The 12,365-nt window shown below is 33.6% G+C and overlaps 1 protein-coding gene across 2 annotated transcripts in view; it reads right to left on the bottom strand.

Moving 5' to 3' along the window:
* LOC116341300 (putative uncharacterized protein DDB_G0271606) overlaps positions 1-12,365 on the bottom strand; it is a 179,479-nt gene that overhangs the window by 122,961 nt on the left and 44,153 nt on the right. Inside the window, exon 1 of one of the 2 annotated variants that reach the window (XM_031768269.1) lies at positions 8,816-9,485. The exons of the other annotated variant lie outside the window; for it this stretch is intronic. The gene's annotated coding sequence lies outside the window, so the exon portion shown is untranslated. Of the gene's footprint in view, positions 1-8,815; positions 9,486-12,365 lie in introns of those variants that run through there. 2 annotated transcript variants of the gene reach the window in all.

The following is a 12,365-nucleotide window of genomic DNA, read 5'->3' as shown; positions in this document are numbered from 1 at the left end:
GCTGGCAGCAATATAAGCAGCTCGCATACATGCACATACAAAATACACATTTCAATCAATTTTCAGCGTTTTAAGCCCTTCAAATAAGAATCGTGATTAAAATTAATGGCTTCGCAAAATCAGCATTAGAATGAATCGTTCAGTGGAAGATAGATGATTGGCAAACGAGTAAGAGCGACGCGTTGTATTTGCTCTCTTGTCATGTTGTACATTAAATAAGATAATGTTATTATACTATCGAATCAATTACACTCTTAAGTTTAATCGATTTTGATTTTAAATGGATTCATTCTTTTCAAATGAAAACTCTATCCATCCATCAATCAAGCGAGGTTAAAGCAGAAGAAGAAAAAAACAGCGAACTGAATTGATGTACTAATGGATTATAAATTGTTAAATTAATTTTATGGCAATGCGTAAAATTTGCGTCAAATGTTCGATTTGAATAAATGCATTCATTCGCATAACTTCATTAATTAACTTCAACTTATGGCGCCGCTGTGCAGTTTTCGAAAAGTTTTTACCCGCAATTTTACCGTATGCATACCACATTTTTCAACTATGTGAAACAAATAAAGTTTTCAGTGTGATTTTGGTACTAGTTATGGTGTGTGGCACACATGTTGCCAATGTGTGTGAATGTGTGAGTTTTTTTCGTTCCGTTACTTTCAACCAAACATTTCATTCAATCAACTGGGAATGTTATTAAAATCGAGAGTCACATTGCCAACGAAAAATCATTTCATATTATACATTAACTCTTCCAATTTTGTCAAAACAAATATATTACTTTTCATCATAAATTCACTTTACGAATCATAAAATTGGAAAAAAATAAACAAAATGCTGAAAATAGAACAATATCAAATATTATTTTGATAAAAAAGCGAATTGCAATCGAAAGACCATGTCAAATGTTATGGAATGAAATGAAATATCAACAAATGGCATGAGAGAACGTAAAAAAAGAACGCAGAAATTGGATAAAAAAAATAAAGAGAGAAAAAGAGACGCGAGCGATATGATAAGCTTTATTTGCTCAAACTCACCCACAAAAAAACACTCAAAATAAAACTAGTAGGGGGTTAACGAATGAGCTATTTGTTTTGCATTTCAATCGGGTTGCGGACATGTTTGCATTCAAATGTGGTGGTTCAAATCATTTTGACGAGCGAAAAACAACAAATTTGGGATTTTCGGTTTTCATTCGAGATCATGATAGGAAAAACACAATTGGATTTGTGGTAAACTCACTCGCACACACACTTTTAATGGGCTTTGTGTGTCCTACAACACATTGTATTGTTTTAACAAAAATATATTCAGTGTAATCATATCATAAGCAATCATGCAAATGATTTGTGGCATTTTAAAATGTTTGCTCAACAAATTTTAAAATGCCGTCATGTAATTTTTGATCAATTCGCTTTTTGTGTGTGTCAATAAACAAAATTGCCATTCTAATTTGGAATTTTTTGTCATTTTATTTGGAAACTATTTGCTTAACTATTATGTAATAAATGGAACGAGAGCAATTCGATAGTTTTCACACACATGCACACATAAAATGGATAGATTGTTTCACTTGAATGAACAATTATGGATGAATTTGTTTGTGCTGTGCACGCTGTGAACACGAATCGACCGAATGATATCGAATATGTGGTAAACAACTCATCTCTGATTGTATGCTGTCGATTTTCTTCTCATCATCGAGACACAATGTAAGGAAATGAACGGCAAATAAAAACCATTTCACAATTCACGAGTGATGAAGCGGGCGATGGAATGAGTAAAATGACAACGGCGACAGCAAAAACCACATCAACGACAACAACAGCCATCAAAATACAAAACTAAATAGATTCAGTTTTAGACGATACCAATTTGAGATACATTAGAATAATTATCATTTTATTTGCATCACATTGAATTTTAAGATTTTATGTAAAATCGATGTGCCATTCGAAAAACAGGGAGAGAGAGTAAGAAAAGAGCAACAAAGATGACATCGCAATCGAAGCAGTACAATTTTTTTTCGAAGCATCCAAAACTTTCGAGAAAAACACAATTGCAAATCGATTCAGAGTAGAATTTTGAGCAGACAAAATAAAAAAAAAATCATGGGATGTTGTATTTGTTGAAGGTTCTTTTGGCTGCCACATGAGAAAATTCCCGGAAATTTTGAAGTTTCAATCAATTTTCTCATCATACTATAGACATGCGCCGTTTTTAAAAGTTTTAATACTTTGTACGTAACTATTTAAATGAAAGCGACAGTCAAAATTATTCATGAAGTTTTCGGAATATTGTGTACGTAAATGAGCTCGCGTGAAACTCATCGAAACATTATTAAAGTTTATTTGAAACATGGTTTTGCGCCGAATGAAAATGATGTTCGATTAAGTGTGCAAAGCACTCAATCGCTAATTGTATTCAAATTCATTCGAAATAGATGATGTGAATTTTGTATACTTTCAAATGTATCTCGATCGATATATGACTACACACATGTGGTAAAAGCCAACTTCAAATTTTCGGTTCACCACAATTTAAAGTCACTTGGAATATACGACAAAATAGAGATCAATAATCTATTGAAATCTTAATGTGGCTCTAACGTCTTGGCGGCTAATTTTGAAGTTTTTCTTTCGGTTTGAAACTGAGCTGGATTTAAAAACACAATTCAATGTCTCGCTTTTATTTATGTCTGAAATTTGTCATTTGTCTTTGTGAATTATACTTTTATGTGGGACCTAAGAGACAAAAAAATCGATAAAGAGCGTATCTAATCGTTGGGTAAACCACAATAATGATAAATGACTGAGAAGAAGAAGAAAAAAGCCACCAACGATAGATTCAATTAAGAGTAAACCCGCATGATGAGAGTTGATATCTAAATATATCATATTTGTATTTGATGGTTGTTAAGTGAGCGCAAAAGAGCTGATAAATTTCTATTTCATAGCAGGCATTTATAGTTCAACGATTTGCCTAGTTTCGTGTTTCTACACATTGGAGCATGCTTTCACTTTTCAACTTTTAAGGAGCATTTTTAATCACGCGATTTCCGCAAGGAATTTAAGTTTCAGGCTTTTTCACACACCAAATTTACTTTCATTCCTTTATTTATGATTTTTCTATGCAAATAACTAAATATGGCATAATAAAATCTTTTGAAAGCGCTGTAACTACACGATTTTTTCAGATTACATAAAATGAATCGTTTCCAAAATCCGGATTTTTGTTAGGCATTTCCACCATAAAATTCAAAAATTTCCTTTTGCCTAGCCATTTTTTTCGTTTTTCTTTCTGTACATTTTATTGAGTAAAGGGACTTACAGAATAGAAAAAAAAACATGAAACGATTTGATCGAATAAAAGCGAATGTGTCGAAAACAGCAAGGGAACAACAATGTATAGAGAGTTGATTGCGTGTCACGATACAACCGGCCGCTAACGCTGATGGTGATTAAAACGATACTGTTTGTGTATATGAGCTCTGGATTCGTTTCACAAAAAGAAAAAAATCTGTGTAATGTAAATGTAAAAACTACTTGCTTCGCGCAAAAAAAAAAACATGTAACAATTGTTTGGAAAAATTCTACTGAATTGAAAATTGAAAAATTCTAAACATAAATTCGTGCCTGTAATTCTCAAACACTCTCCATTTTCATAACACACGCAGCGGCAGTGCATAAGCTGAAAACAATGTATGGGGAGCTGCAAATAAACACACGATTAAAATTTTAATGAGTTTGCACATCAAAACAGCTAATCATCATTAAAAAATCAGTTAAAAAATTATAAATGCTGCTATATCGTATTGCCAGCACATTGTTTTTTTTTTAAATATATTTATTTTTTTACGTCGATGAATGAGCGATTGGATGCAATGAGCGTTTCTTCACATTGATCGACTGAATTGTTCGTTTTTCTTTATTGAATTCACTGAACACAAATACAAATTCAGTAGCGAAAATGACTACCTATTTCCGCTGGGCCGATTAACATTGACTTATGACATTATCATGGTAATTTCTACACTTTGTAGTAGTTGTTGAAGTATTTTTAATTACATATTAGTAAAACGTATCATTTTTTCAATTGAACTTAAGAAGAATAATAGAGAAAATCCTGATCGATATCATTTGGACATGAACATTTAACATTTCCCCTATGATCATCTGTTCACAATATAATAATTATCGATTTCGATGTTTTCAACCACGCCGTGTCGACAATTCTGTTTTAAATTATCTTTCTAATTCCGTTCATTCAGCTTTTTTTCAATTCAAACAATACGTTATTCATTTTCGTAACGTTGATTGTTTTCATTTCATTTAAAATGTACGAGAACGAGCGAAAATATTCTCATGAAATTAATACCGAACGCTATTTCGGTATAAAAATTTCATTTTGCATGCACCGAATTATTTAACATGTTTTCTTTTCTTATTGTACCAAGAAATCTGGTTATCTCAGGAAATTGGCTTCGAAGCGCCACTATACCATGTCGATGATTTCACTCAGAATCGCAGATACACCGAGACAAACGCAAAAAAGTAACATTTCATTCTCAACTGTACTTTATCCACGTCATAATAAATAAAAATATTGATTTTCCTGCTGATATTTGGTGCGAACGACAACGACGGGCGAACTCATGTCGATAGAGAAGCCAACCGCGGTAGCAAGAATGTTCAGTTGGCTATTTTCTTCGGTTTTTGTACCGCATACTTTTTTCTCGATCCATTTCCTTTCCAAATCGAATAAAAATGTGTTTTTATATGGATATGTATACACATACAATTTAATATACAAAATTAAAAAGCCGAGCAAGAGAACAATTGAACGAAATGTACGCATTGTGTGAGAGAAGAAGAAAAAACGGTGAACGGTGAGACGTGTTAGAAATATACATGGACAGCTAACTCTGTTTCTTTCTGTTGGCTCATTTTTTTCTCTCACTTCTGTGGAATTCGGTGTTTGTACGGTTGTTTTGTTGCTATTTGATTTGTGCTTTTCTCTCCGTCTCTCACTCTTGTTCTTTCTTTGCTTGCATGAATTTTTTATATCGCACATTCTCATATTTCCACTTGTTTTTACAGTTAAATTGCACAAGTAACTTGCTGACAGCGTAAAATGCGATGTTGATTTGTATATTTATTTCGCTCCATGGCGCATTTTTTTCATTGTTTTTTTTTTCAGCCAGCAAACAACAACTGCTTTTTGCTACATGTACATTTTACTCTTTTATCCATACATACATCGCGGCTGGTATCAATTGATTTATGAATTCAAAATGCAGCCAAATAATTACGCATTTGATACAGAAATTACAAATGGCCAAACAAGCATGTAACCGAGCCAAGACAGTGTGCACACATGTGAAATGCAAACAAATCCAATTGTCATACGAAATGGACGCTACTTATTTTGCTTTCCATTGAAAATGTCTAAATTACCGTGACAACTTTATGAATTTTTTCGGTTATCTTGTTTGAAAAATGTACACAAATATTCTGTGTAAATTGCTGAAATTCCATTGGAAATTGGTGTGCGCTGTGTGAATTGAATGAGCAAATAATCACCATCTGCAGTGAGCGACTTTCGTCATCGTCATTTTGGAGAATAGAATTTTTTTTTGGTTCCGGTAGCCGCACTCGTAATCACATACGCTCATTGAAATTGATGGCAATTTTTGGTTATGCGACACACAGTCAACTTAATTATTACTGTATTGTGCTGCCTTAACACATTCTGTTTTTATTTTCCGTATCTCTAATAATAATTGTAGCAACTGAATGTTCCGCCTTATCAATTATCATTATCTATTGCGGCTCATGGAAGCATTCGGCGCACACAATAAATCACAATATAGGGCGGTAATATTACCGCCATTATTTTATTGATCAGAATTTTAATTCGAACGGTATATACGTTACGAACAGAACATACAATTACATTTTATCGCCTGACAACTATAATTCTTGTATTATTTTGATTTCAGTTTTTTGAATATTTCAACTGACACTTTTATCACACGTTTAACTTCCAAATGACAATTTATTGCGCCTCTATCGACACATTGGCAATTCAACGGCGACGGCGACAGTGGCCACCACTACTTTTGCGTCAGCAATGAACGCAACACAACTGTGCAAAAAAGAAGAAGAAACAAACTTAATGAATTGATTGATTAAATTATTTTGGACGTACGCATGAGAAATGAGTGGCAAAAATAGCAAATCGAAATTTATTATATTGATTACTACATTCGGTTTTGTAATTGAACCGATATCGAAATGTCTACTTTTGGCGTATAATTACGTTGTGTCGGTTCGTTCAACGCAAGAAAAACAAATTATAAACGTTGTTCTTAGAGTTCAAACGTCTTTATTTTATTGAGTGAGTGTCGAATTTTGGCCGAATCGTAGTCAACTCATCGACACTTTCGATATTTGGTCTTGTCATTTTGGGTCCTTTACCAAAATGGAAATCTTTCTTTCTCAGTTGACAGATTCATTATTATCTTTGTTCAAATCGCATTTTGATCATATTTCGTGTTGTTTCATTCATATAGGGACTAGAGAGAGGGGGGAATGATAAAACACAGCAAGAGCAATGTCTGATCATTACAATACATATATTTCTTTTCTCGCTGTATTCATCCGGCTGGCCAAAAAACCAGACCCAAAAAAATACGAAGAAATACACACAGGTACTGTCTTAAACCGATTCGGGGTCTTTCATTCAGCCTGTCATTTGATTCCATCTTATGTCGTGTGTGTATATAAAAAATTTTGCTTGCTTGCTTTTTCATAATTTTGTGAGGCACGAGAAGTAAACGAGCATAAACGATAAACAGAGAAACAACCTCACGGACTGAAAAAAAGGCAATAATAAGTAAGAAAACAAAAATTTATATATATATAACTGATGTCAAATGCATATCTCTTCTCAACGATGGAAAGAAATGCCTGTTTGCCAGTATGTATGTGTTTGTTGTTGCTGTGGCGTGTGTAGATTTCTTCATTCTCATTATGTGCGTTCGTGCTTGTGTGTGTGTTTTTTTTTCGGTGAGTTTGTCGACGTTTTCGTTAATATGGCCTATAGATATTCGTCCGGTTTGACCAGATTTAAATCGGACATTTATTCATTTCATTGTACACACGCATTTATCTGTGTTTTGCTGCTTTTTTCGGCCTCTTTAGTTTTCTTCACCACGCACATAAATATGAGCATTTTTTCGCTTTGTTATATTGTTTTAGGCTGCATTTTGATATACGGCTGCTTTTTTTATCCACTTTGGTTCTTTTTTTTATTTACAATGGTCATCGTTTTCAGTTCTCTCACTCACTCTCGTGTGCGGTATGAATAAACGCACTTGGCCACACGCTCGTGGTCAACTGTTTTGTGTCCCTGTTGACAAACATCATGTATGTGTTTGCTTTTTTTATTGCCGAAGAAATGGAATTGTAATTTTATGACCGCATGCGTCATTGCAATGGAATTTTTGAATGCAGCCAAAGAAGTCAGCTTTTTTCGAGAGACTTTTTCTTTGTTTCTGTTTGGAAAACCTGTGTGGAATTCATCGCGAAAGTATTGAATATTCCAAATTTATTCAAAACGAACAATTTATTTTTCGAACATATTTGTTTTTAATCCAATGGCTGTGGCCAGGTACTTAAAAATAAGACGAAAAAATCACACACAAATACAAATAAAATAGATTTCAAACGAAAATTATATACGCAGATTTTAAATTGTCGCAATAGAAGAATCGAGTTTTTCTTGAAAATAAAATCACTTGAGCATAACAATTAATAAAATTGCTTTCTGCACAAGTATTATTTCGATAGATTTAGTGTGTTATGGATTTTACGTGTTTCTTTTTTCGCTGTCAGCAAGTATACAGTTTGTATCAGTTGGCGAACGAAAATTTGAGGTAGTCGATTGTCGTGAACGGTTACGCTTGTCGAATATAGAGATAGAAGAGAATCGACAAAAATATCTAATTAGAAACTAATGAACGAACAAAGTCAACAGCTCTACAAAATCAAGCTGAATAGAGTGAGCGACACTAAAGCTTTTTTTTTTTTCAAGTGTATTGATTTGAAGTATAAAAAAGAGTGAAAAAGAAGAAGCAGTAGAAACAGAATGAACAAAAAAAATGAAACTATACACATGAAACGCGCGAATCAACGAAAATTCAACGACGAATGAAGCAGAGGAAGGAATTGTGCAATGAAGCGATACATGAAACACGAATTCAAGTGCTCGTGCTTTGTCAATGTTGTTATGCATGTTATACATGCACGGTGTCGATATATATGTGTATTTCAAGTCAGTTAAACACTGACACCACTGTCATTATGAAATATACCGCAATAAATAGATTATTCAAGAGCGTAGAGTAGGTCGTCAAGTAACACGCATTCAATGTATGGACTATGATGTAGCATTTCAAAGGTGCGTATACTGCTTTACGCACATTTCGAAAGATTATGTGTGCGTTTTACCCTCTCTCGCTCTTTCTTTTTTTTTATCTCTCTCTCTCTCTCTCCCTATCTCTGTATGTGTGCGTGTTAGATTCGTTCAAAGAAAAGAAGTTTCGCTTCACGAGCATCACATGAAATCCAATCCAAAAGCGAAAGAGAGAAATAGAAACGATTTAGAAAATGAATGACGATGATTTAAAACACGTATTTCAACACAAAACATCTGTAAAACGCTTGTCAATCGTTTCGATTGTAAGCACTTTTTTTTCGTTTGTCATTTTCAACATGTTGAAGACAGCGCGATCACTTACCAGATCTGATAGGTAATCCCAAATTTTGAAGGAATAATTTTAACCAATCCAAAAAGAAAAATGTTGTTGATTCTCTCGTTTCCTTAAATCCACACACTCAAACACTCACAATGTTTGTAAATATTGAGTCTCTTTGCTCGGAATTGTTTTCAAAATTACTGCATACATTAACTTTAAAATATATCGATTTCCACAAATTTGAATTTAGAAAATGTTAAATAATTGTTTCTTGTTTACTCTCGTTGTGATTCACAAGCACATAAATGTAACAATCACTATAACAATATCCCGAGTGAAAGAATCTAAAAAAAAGTGTTTGGGTCTGTGTGGCGCCGATAGACAGCCAATGAATTAATTGTTTTTGATCTGTTTTCTTCGTAAATTCCAACGAATGGGCACACTTAAAAATCTTTGGTGTTATCAAATGCACTCAAACAAAATGAAATGCAAAAATAATTCTCCGAATTGATCAAACGATTACGACAACGGAACAAAAATTCGTCACATATACACATACACTTTGGTTAAATATATAATCCAATTGCACAATTTTCAGATTCGTTAAAAATGTAACATTGTGTAATCATTTTCTTTTTCGTATCATCATCACTGACAATAAATAAACACTTTCGGTTCTCTTGCTCGTTTAAAGTGAACGAAATTTAAATGCAAATCTTCACATAAAATGTATCCAAAATCATCCGAAATAAGATGAGAAAATAAAGCACGTACACTTTTTGCAAAACGTAAACAAATAAAAGGCGAAAATATTTTTAAAGAATTTTTTCTTCTCCTTTCTTTTGGTTTGAATTGTTTAATGCTTTTCACATGTTCAAAGTGATTTTGTATTTTTTAATATAAAGCGGTCCAAAATAACATAACCGCTGCCAATAATTTTGGTTGCGATGTCATAAATTTGTAAAATTTATTTGTCATTAACGTCATTATAACGATGCGACGCAATCTGTATTTGAATCAGCATTTAAGAAAGCACCGAATCCGTTGCATATACCGAGAAACACAGATACACTCTTAAAACACTATCTCTTTCTTTCTCACAAACAAAAAATGAGTTCAGGCATTTGACAATCCAATAAAATGCATCGAATCCGGTAGCCACATAATTCAATTAGAAAAATCCATTAGGCAATCGAGGTAGTTGAAAGAAAAAAAATTGTCAATGTTTTTGGACAAAACACAAATTGATGTGTGCTTCTTTTTCGTTCATAAAGAGAAAATATGTTTTTGGTTTTAAAAATCGATTAGATTGCACACACGCCAAAACTTTTGGTATGAAACGAGCCCGCCCGCGACTATTCTCACTTCACAATATTTCGAAACAATGGCAGTTCATTAATGAAATATTTGCTAAAGATGTTTTGCTTTCTATGTTTCATATTAGTGTCACAATTTTCAATCATTTGGTATACCTGGTTTTAACTGTTTCATTAAGTCTCTCTTTGAATGATTTTTCTTTTCTTTTTGTAATTCGGTTTGAGTTTTGTGTCTTTGCTTCTGCTGTCGATATAGATAGCTAAAGAGAATTTTTGATTGATCGCAAGTGCGCAATAAAAAATATAGGCAATAAACAATAGATTGCAAATCACTCACAGTAAATCTTTATCAACGCACTGTTCTATGCATTCGAACTACATCACACTCACTCACACATCTATCATTTTCTATCTCTCTATTGTGTGCATATAGTCATCACAAACATCAAAAAAAAATTTTTTATAATCGTTGATGCGATCACTCGCACTCACACTGTGCACAGAGAGTGTGTAATTGTACAAATCGGAATTGGTAAAATATAAAAATAGACCTCACTTTGTGATCGTTTCGGTTTTATTTCTGTATTTTCAAATTGGCCAACACAGCAGATTGTTGGATTGATTCAATTGTCTTTTTTTTGTTGTCGTTTGTTTATGTTTTGGGCCACAGTACTACTGATCATGAATTGTCGTCGTCGCACTTGATTCTCAATTTCGTCGCAATCAGTTTTGTCGTTCACTTAGTTATACACATGTACATATATTATATTATTTGCAGTGCAAGAACCAGTGTTCTAATTTATAGTTTTATTTTGTGTATTGTTTTTTCTCTCTTCACAATTCAAATTAAACTGGGAAAATGTTGTTTTTCTTTTCTTTATTTTTTTAGTTCAACAACTTTTAGTGGATTCTTGTGTTCTGCTTGCTTCTGAATTGTTTATCAAATTCAATAAATGGTAATTGATGTTACAAATGAAATGTCAACAATAGTTTAATCAATAAAATTGTAAAAACATTTCACAATATCGATAAATATATAAGAAGTTCGATGTTGAATATTTTGTTTTAAAGTTTTTTTAGTTTGTATTCTGTAACTTTTTTTTAGTTCTCTGATATTTTGCTAGCTGTAAGTTTTCGTTTTCTTTTCAATATTGTTCACCTTAATTGTTCTTCTTAGTTTTTTTTTTACTAAATATTTGATTTCAACAAAAATTGACTGAACACAAGAAAAAACTAAAGCGATCCGTACGATATGAACAGCGGACTCGAACTGATGTTGGCCACATATGAAAATGTATGGAATAAAATGCGAGCGCATACAGAGAGTGGGACAAGGATGGATTGACGATGTGCGATCAGTGATTGTATTGAAGCGGATGCGTTCGCGAATACGGCACTAATGCGCCACTTTAACGCTACTTGATTCGTATGTTTTATATAGACGTGCGATGCATACAATCCAAACAGTGGATTATATGATCGACGACGTACGTTTCAAATGTCTGTTTCCATTCATTCGTTTCATTCAAACGAATGTTATTTAATGCATCATGCCATTTCATTCAGTTGGCGCAGCACAATGTTCACTGGCACAAAACCTGGTTGAATGGTGCGACGCATATGTGTGTACATGTGTATATTCAACACACTCAAAACATACGCATACCAATGCACATCAGACCAGACTGTTTCGTCTTCGAATTGGATTTTTATATGGTAACTTTCGCTGCTTTGCGCACAGCTGAAATAGTTGTCGTAAAATGTAGATGTATGTTATATGCCAAACGATAACTAGTTAGACAGAGTGAGTGCGAGACATGGAAATATCATGTTGGCTCCGTCAAAATAATCAAGACAACAACAACCAAAGTGAGTATATGGAATAAAGTAGGGATTTCAATGGCTTGTATTGACGTGTTTGCTTGCTTGCGAACAGACGACACAACGACGGCGACGGCAACAGCAAGCACGGCGACATAAAGACAGAGTGCACACCGAATGGAAAGACACGATTCGATGACGACACACGTGTATATAAATCGTGGTCGGTGTAACTGTATGTGTCGTATCCGCTTCGAGAGGCCAGTATATATGGGAATTTGGTGTGTTTGGCTGCGGATTAATCATTTTTAAGGCATTCAGCTGTTCCACTGTGTGTAAACGTGTATGCAATCGTTGTGTATAAATTTCAATATCAAATGAAATTTACGGTCGCATGAAGATCTCTCATGCCGTCGGTTGCCGTTGTTGTAGTTGTAACCGTCTCTAGTTTATCG

Source organism: Contarinia nasturtii, unplaced genomic scaffold (assembly GCF_009176525.2).
Source record: "Contarinia nasturtii isolate CC-2019 unplaced genomic scaffold, AAFC_CNas_1.1 Cnas_scaffold_695, whole genome shotgun sequence".
Lineage (NCBI taxonomy): Eukaryota > Metazoa > Arthropoda > Insecta > Diptera > Cecidomyiidae > Contarinia > Contarinia nasturtii.
This window is presented reverse-complemented; position numbering and strand designations above follow the sequence as displayed.